At 44.8% G+C, this 8,184-nt stretch overlaps 1 long non-coding RNA gene and 2 other non-coding genes across 5 annotated transcripts in view; 2 read left to right on the forward strand and 1 right to left on the reverse strand.

Annotated features, from left to right (window-relative positions):
- Positions 1-5,181, reverse strand: part of LOC102124823 (uncharacterized) — a 178,294-nt gene extending 173,113 nt beyond the window's left edge. For all 3 annotated transcript variants that reach the window (XR_001483589.4, XR_010579547.2, XR_001483588.4), the window contains exon 1: positions 5,094-5,181. This is a non-coding gene — a long non-coding RNA (uncharacterized lncRNA). The remainder of the gene's footprint in view (positions 1-5,093) is intronic.
- TRNAD-GUC (transfer RNA aspartic acid (anticodon GUC)) lies at positions 4,843-4,914 on the forward strand. The gene has a single exon. It is a non-coding gene; the product is annotated as a tRNA-Asp (tRNA).
- A 404-nt stretch (positions 5,182-5,585) lies between the features above and the next one.
- TRNAW-CCA (transfer RNA tryptophan (anticodon CCA)) lies at positions 5,586-5,657 on the forward strand. Its single transcript has one exon. It is a non-coding gene; the product is annotated as a tRNA-Trp (tRNA).
- The last annotated feature ends 2,527 nt before the right edge of the window (positions 5,658-8,184 follow it).

Here is an 8,184-nt window from a genome sequence, read left to right on the forward strand (position 1 = left end):
AAAAAAAAAAAAAAAAAAAAAGAAAGAATATATTCTAGGCCAGGCACGGTGGCTCATGCCTACAATCTCAGTACTTCAGAAGGTGGAGGCGAGTGGATCACCTGAGGTCAGGTGTTTGAGACCAGTCTGGCCAACATGGTGAAACCCCATCTCTACTAAAAATACAAAAATTAGCCAAGCGTGGTGGTACATGCCTATAATCCCAGGTACTCAAGGGGGCTGAGGCAGAAAAATTGCTTGAATCCGGGAGGCGGAGGTTGCAGTGAGCCAAGATCAAGCCACTGCACTGCAGCCTGGGCAACAGAGCAAGACTCCGTCTCAAAAAAAAAAAAAAAAAGAAAGAATAAGTTATAATGTTGAATAGCACAGTAGGGTGACTACAGTTAACAATAATTTATTGTATATTTCAAAATAGCTACAAGACGGGATTTGAAATACTCCCAGCACAAAGAAATAATAAATGTTGGAGGTGATGGGTATGCTGAATATCCTGATTTAATCATTACACATTATATGCATGTAGTGAAATATCACATGCACTTCATAAATATGTATAATTATTATGTATCAATTTTTTTTAATGTTAAAAAAATCCAACAACCCTGAAGTGAGTCCCCATTTCCGTAATAATAAAAGCCAAAGTCTTTCCAATGACCTCTAAGGCCCTCAGGCCTCCCAGACAGCTGCATGACTACATATCTTACTTCCTTCAACTATGTTCAAATTATACCTTTGGCCAGGCGCGGTGGCTCATGCCTGTAATCCCAGCACTTTTGAGAGGCCAAGGCGGGTAGATTACCTGAGGCCAGGAGTTTGATACTAGCCTGGCCAACATGGTGAAACCCCATCTCTACCAGAAATTAGCCGGGTGTGGTGGCACAGCTACTCAGGAGGCTGTGGCACAAGATCACTTGAACCCGGGAGGCCAAGGTTGCCGTGAGCCAAGTTCTCACCACTGCACTCCAGCCTGGGTGACAGAGCGAAACTCCCTCTCATGAGGCTTACCTTGACCTATTTAACTGGCTACTCTCCAACCCCCCTTACTCTGCTATTTTTATTTCTGCTCTTATAACTGTCTAACATACCTATGTATGATGTATGTATCCATTTATTGTATTAATTGTTTATTATCTGTATATCTTCTGTAGGATAAAAGATCTAGAAGAACAAGATGTATTTATGAAAACCTCCCCATGCATCTAAAACAATGTCTGGCACATTGCAGGTTCAATAAGTTAGTGAATAACTACAGTGTCTGCCAACTAATTAAAGATCAGCAGGGGCCGGGCGCGGTGGCTCAAGCCTGTAATCCCAGCACTTTGGGAGGCCGAGACGGGCGGATCACGAGGTCAGGAGATCGAGACCATCCTGGCTAACACGGTGAAACCCTGTCTCTACTAAAAAATACAAAAAAACTAGCCAGGCGAGGGGGTGGGCGCCTGTAGTCCCAGCTACTCGGGAGGCTGAGGCAGGAGAATGGCGTAAATCCGGGAGGCGGAGCTTGCAGTGAGCTGAGATCTGGCCACTGCACTCCAGCCTGGGCAACACAGCGAGACTCCGTCTCAAAAAAAAAAAAAAAGGTTAGCAAATATTAATATAGGAACAAGAGTGACACATATGTTGATACTAGTTATAAAGTTTTTCTCTCCATAGCATGTACTTATTTGTTAAAATACATGTATATGGAACTGTGCAGCAGGGTGAAAATTGCAGATTTTGCAGTCAGAGCTTGGGTGATTCCTGGCCTTTCACCACCTCCTATCCGTGTGATCTTGCAGAAGATTCCCAAATAGGAATAAAAACACTTGTCCCATTGACCTAACAGGCTGTTGAGAAAATAAAATGAATGTGAATCATTTAGCAAGGGGAGATACACAGCATAGTTCTTTAGGAAGAGCAGGATATGAAACTTTCAGTAACACTCATTGCCTTCATGCCATTTATTCCCAAAGAGAGTTCCATGCCCTCTGTACTGCCAGTCAGATTTTAACCTTTATTTTTGCCCAGTGCTGACAGGGAGGAATCTCTGAGCTCCCTCACCCTGTTCAGGTTAATTGCCCTCTCTTTTCCTTTCCATTTTCGGAAGATGGACAGCACGTGCTGTGTTCCCTGCTCCCTGATCTCGCTGACTCAGGCTGCCTCTTACTTTCACCAGGGATGAAAAAGGAGCACTAACAACACGTGTGTGAGCACTAGCAGAGCTTTAGGACAGCTTCAGTGGACAGGATGTCTCTTCTAAAGGAGGAGATGAAGCTGCTTCTCCCAAGAATGCAGAACACAGGGCAAACAGTTGATTCAGGAGAACTGGGTTCACTGCCCCATAGCTCTACCCACCGAGAGACTTGGGGAAGTCCCTTCGATTTTACCAGGAAAAGGACATCATCATCGCTATCACAGTGCCCTTTGGCCCTGGCAAAAGTTTTTGGAGGGTCAAAGTGGAAGGAGGCCCCGGCACACTGAGAGTTTGTTTTGAGGCTTTTGGTGTAGTTAACAGTGAAACAGGGGCCAGGCCCAGTGGCTCACGCCTGTAATCCTAGCACTTTGGGAGGCCAACGCGGGTGAATCACCTGAGGTCAGGAGTTCTAGACCAGCCTGACCAACATGGTGAAACCCCATCTCTGCCAGAAATACAAAATTAGCTAGGTGTGGTGGCGCATGCCTGTAATCCAGCTACTTGGGAGACTGAGGTAGGAGAATCGCTTGAACCCAGGAGGCGGAAGTTGCAGTGAGCCAAGATTGTGCCATTGCACTCCAACCTGGGCAAGAGAGCGAAACTGTGTCTCAAAAAAAAAAAAGAGAGAGAGAGAGAGAGTGAAAAAGGGTTGAGCGCGGCCGCTCGAGGCCGAGGCGGGTGGATCACTTGAGGTCAGGAGTTTGAGACCAGCCTGACCAACATGGTGAAACCCCCGTCTCTACTGAAAATACAAAAGGAAGTGGTGGCGTGCGCCTGTAGTTCCACCTACTCGGGAGACTGAGGCAGGAGAATCACTGGAACCCAGAAGGTGGAGGTTGCAGTGAGCCGAGATCGTGCCACTGCACTCCTGCCTGGGCGACAGAGCAAGACTCTGTCTCAAACGATAATAATAATAATAATAATAATAATAATAATAACGGCAAAAAAGAAAGCCAAAACATGCCTCAGAAACTGCCATTTGTTTAATATCTGCATTAAAAACGTATCCCTTCCATCAGATGAAAAATACCTTATAATTTATTAATGATAATACATTAATTCATAGCATACTAGAAACAAGGGATTCCTTAAAACACATATGTAAGTTTGTTGTTGTTGTTGTTATTTTTATTTTATTATCTTTAAGGTTAATTTGTTGGGTAGGGGTCAGTGAGTACTGATCGGTTGGGTTGGAGACAAGACACATAAGTTTAAGTTCTATAATGAAACGATTTCAATCATGTCAGTTTATCTGTGCCTATAAACACACTCCTTTAGAGAATAGTCAAGTTTACGGCCGGGCGTGGTGCCTCACGCCCGTAATCCCAGCACTTTGGGAGGCCGAGGTGCGTGGATCACCAGAGGTCTGGAGTTCGAGACCAGCTTGACCAACATGGTGAATTCCCATCTCTACTAGATATACAAATTGGCCTGGCGTGTTGGCGGGCGCCTGTAATCCCAGCTACTCGGGAGGCTGAGACAGGAGAATCCCTTGAACCCAGGGGGCGGAGGTTGCAGTGAGCCAAGATCGTGCCACTGCACTCCAGCCTGGGCAACAAGAGTGAAACTTTGTCTCAAAAAAAAGTTTACATATAAGGCTCTCCCAGTATCCCTGCGAAGAGGGTGGATCCTGTCTATGAATGGGTTTAGATTAGTGCACTTTCCTAACCGTGTTTAATCAGTGGCACATCCTGGTTTTGAATTATTTAAACGTATTATTACTTAGCCATTTACATACTTATGTTGGTCACTTCCAGGTAAACTGTAGCCGCCTACAGAGACCGAAACAGAAGTCGGCTGATAACATTTTGATAAAATTTCATTTGACCGCAGCTGGTCATTTCATTGAGCGCTTTTGTATTACAAAAGTGTGTGAATTGGCCGGGCGTGGTGATTCACGCCTGTAAATCCCAGCACTTTAGGAGGCCGAGGCGGGTGGATCACTAGAGGTCAGGAGTTCGAGACCAGCCTGGCCAACACGGTGAAACCCCGTCTCTAGTAAAATACAAAAATTAGCCAGGCATGATGTTGCGTGCCTGTAATCCCAACTACTTGAGAGGTTGAGGCGGGAGAATGACTTGAGCCTTGGAGGTGCGGGTTGTAGTAAGGCGAGATCGCACCACTGCACTCCAGCCTAGTCGACAGAGCAAGACTCCCTCTTAAAAAAAAAAAAAAAAAAAAAAAAAAAAAAAGGCTTACGAATTGTTGTTTGAAGAGACAGGAGACCGCGGTGACCCTAAGTGTTCCAGACATCTGGCAGCCATATGCTATCCTTGAACTTGAACTTCAGAGTGAAAGTATAAATTTGTAAGGGGAAGGCTCTGCCACAAGTCACATACCACTGGTCAATTTAAAAAAAACAAAAACAAAAAACAAAAAACCTCAGGCCAGCAACCTAAATCACTTAGAAAGCGTCAAGAGCCTGGGAAAAACCATTTTCATACACTTCTCCAGCACTAACATGGCAAGCGCGTTTGCTTCACATATTCCAAACCTTTTATTCCCACCAACATCAAGAGTACAAGGCGCCCTGGGAGGACAATAAGCCTAGCAACGGCTCCAAGAGACCAGACCTTCCTACTTTCCGGGGGCAGGCGACAGGTGACGGAGCGCTAGAAGGGTCTTACCGCTCCTTGAAGATATGTCCGAAAAAACCTTCGCACAACCACTCCTCGTTAGTATAGTGGTTAGTATCCCCGCCTGTCACGCGGGAGACCGGGGTTCAATTCCCCGACGGGGAGATATGACTTTTTGTCGACCGTTATTATTTTCTGTATCGTTCAATGACAGAACGCTCCTGTTAAAGATAATGTGCTAAACTAGTTCCCTTAAGTGCACGACCATGTCTTTTCAAAATGGTGACTTTTAAGCTTAATGCCCACCATGAAATGAAAGCCTCCCCTGAGAGAAAATGCCTTACATTGTTTGCAGGAAGAGAGGAAAGGGAAAAAGAAAACGCTCTGAAAGCCTCCGCCCTTGCCTCCAGCCGCCATCTTGCGAAGACCTGCGCCGGCGTACTGGCGCCTCTCCAGATTACAACTCGAGGTCGCGAACTCAGCGCGAGGAACCTGTTGGGGGAGGGGAGAGAGGGAGGAGTCTCGCGCCTAACGGGGCGGGGGCGGGGCGGGTAAGAACGGAAATCATTTGGTAAAGAAGAGGAAGGGCCAATTTCCTTTGATCCTGGAGACGCGACTAAACGGGAAGCCCGGTTCTCCCGCCTCCGCTGGTTACGTCCCAGCCTTGGTTAGAGGACTAGCAGTCAGGAAAGTTTGGACGCTGAAGGAATCGGGCTCCTGGTTCCACAGATACTGGGTGGAGGGGCAGAGAGTAAATGGAAGAGAAAGACGGGTACTCTTGGAAGGAAAGCCATTTATCGGTGTCCTAAGAAACTGCGTGAGCCACAGCCCAGCAGGACCTCGTGGCGCAACGGTAGCGCGTCTGACTCCAGATCAGAAGGCTGCGTGTTCGAATCACGTCGGGGTCAAGTGGTCTTTTTGTTTCCCATTTCTCTTACGTTATTTTAAACTACCGACTCCTAGAAGCTGAGGTGTATTCCCGCCGCCAGTTTTCTTGAATGTTAGAATTTTGTCCTCTTTCAGGTGTTATGGTACTAATCCTTGGTTTGCAGGAAGATACGATTTACTCTATATCGAAGAGCCTCAAGGCTGATGTTTTTATCATTTGGCCTTTTAAAGTGAGGGTTTTTTTTGTCACTTAACATGCATAATGTGTAAAGAGGTGGACTATTACTGCTGTGCATTAGTGGGTGTTATCAGTCCACTAGTCTATCACAGGAAGTGTACAATATACTGTACAAGCTGTTTTTTCCAAAGTTTTAGGCTGTTTGCCTTTCGAGAGTACAATAGTGTACAATTTCTAATTTTGAATGTTATACTAATCAAATGTCTTAGCCCTTACCGTGTGCCAACACTGTGAACAACCTCACAATGTGTGACTATTATCCCACTTTTACAAATGTGGCTGTGGCTCACAGGGTTAGTGACCTGCTAAGGGTCACCCAAGATTCTGAACCAGGTGAACAACTCTGGATCCCTCTTTATAAATACTTTATAATAAAGGTAGAAACAAGCAGTTGAAAGAATGTGTGACGGCTGGGCTTGGTGGCTCACGCCTGTGATACCAGCACTTTGGAAGGCCGAAGTGGGTGGATCACGAGGTCTGGAGTTCAAGACCAGCCTGGCCAACATGGTGAAACCCCATTTCTACTGAAAATACAAAAATTAGCCAGGCATGCTGGCAGGTGCCTGTAATCCCAACTACTCAGGAGGCTGAAGCAGGAGAATTGCTTGAACCCAGGAGGCAGAGGTTGCAGTGAGCCAAGATGGCGCCACTGCACTCTGGCTTGGGTAACACAGTGAGACTCCATCTAAAAAAAAAAGACATGATTAAGTAAAAATGAAGCCATTAGGGTGGGTCCTAATCCAGTCTGACTGGTGTCATACTTATGAGAGGAAATTTGGACACACAGACACCAAGGATGTGTGCACACAGGGGAAAGGCCATGTGAGGACACAGCAAGAGAGAAGCCATCTACAAGCCAAGGTCTAGGAAGAAGCCAACCCTGCTGGCCTCTTGATCTTAGACTGCTGGCCTCAAGATCTCTAAGAAAATAAGTATCTGTTTACTTTTATTATGGTAGCCCTTGACAGCTTCCGTCAAGAACTACTAGTTCTGCAGAATGACTGGAGAGGTAAATAGGAATCAGCATACAGGACCAGTGTGCCATTCCAACTAATTTAGATTTTATTCCGAGGGCAATGCAGAACTATAATTCATGACTGAGACAATCCAACCAGCTTCACAAAGACTAAAAAATGGCCAAGAACTGTTCCTGGACCAGCATTCTGGGAATAAGTTAGAAATGCAAATTTTCAGGCCTTACCTCAGACCTACAGACTCAGAAAATTGGGTGTGGGGCACAGCAACAAACCTTCCAGGCCATTTTGATGCAAGCCAAAGTTTGAAGACCTCTGGCCTATAAAGCAAGGCAAGACTACAGGTCCTACTTACCCCACAGGTTAAAAGGATCAAATAAGATAAAATACATCAAAATGTTTTCGAAGCTGTTATACATGTCATTATTAATACTGTTATGGCTCTAAACTGTCACTTCCCAGGTCCCAGAGTCTTTCCCAAGGCTGGGCATCTGTAGTTTTTTAGAATGCTCCATCTGATGACTTTCTATAACTTTGAAAAGACTGCAAATCCAACACTTTTTAACTTAATTTTCTACACTCATGATATAGGGATGATATACGGAAAGAGTTTTATAGTAAAGGTAGAAACAAAGAGCTATCAAGAGCTATGAAGTGTCAGGATTTAAACTGAAACATGGACCTGTCTAGAAAAGACAGCTTTGTGGATTTGTTCTATTTCACTAAGAAATGTCTATTTATTCTTATTTATTTATTCTTCTTCCAAGAGGACTTCTTTATTCTTCCAAGAGGACTTATCCACTACTACAGAATGCTCTGCTCATTTATTTCACCTGTTTAATAGCCTAGCTTTTTTTTTTTCCTGAGATTATTTTAGTTACTTAAGTCCTGTGAAAGAAAAATAAATCTCGGTATTACCAGGGTCCCGATCCAGACCATAAGAGAGGGTTCTTGAACCTCACACAAGAAAGAATTCAAGGCGAGTCCATAAAATGAAAGCAAGTTTATTACGTAAAGGAATAAAGAATGGCTACTCCATAGGCAGAGCAGCCCAGAGGGCTGCTGATTGCCCATTTTTGTGGTTATTTCTTTATTATATGCTAAAAAAGGGGTGGATTATTCATGCCTCCCCTTTTTAGACCATATAGTGTAACCTCCTAACATTGCCATGGCATTTGTAAACTGTCATGGTGCTGGTGGGAGTGTAGCAGTGAGGACAACCAGAGGTCACTCTCATTGCCATCTTGGTTTTGGTGGGTTTTGGCAGGCTACTGCAACCTGTTTTACCAGCAAGGTCTTTATGATCTGTGTCTTTTTTTTTTTTTTTTTTGAGAC

The sequence above is a fragment of the Macaca fascicularis genome, chromosome 11, assembly GCF_037993035.2.
Source record: "Macaca fascicularis isolate 582-1 chromosome 11, T2T-MFA8v1.1".
In the NCBI taxonomy this organism is placed as follows: domain Eukaryota; kingdom Metazoa; phylum Chordata; class Mammalia; order Primates; family Cercopithecidae; genus Macaca; species Macaca fascicularis.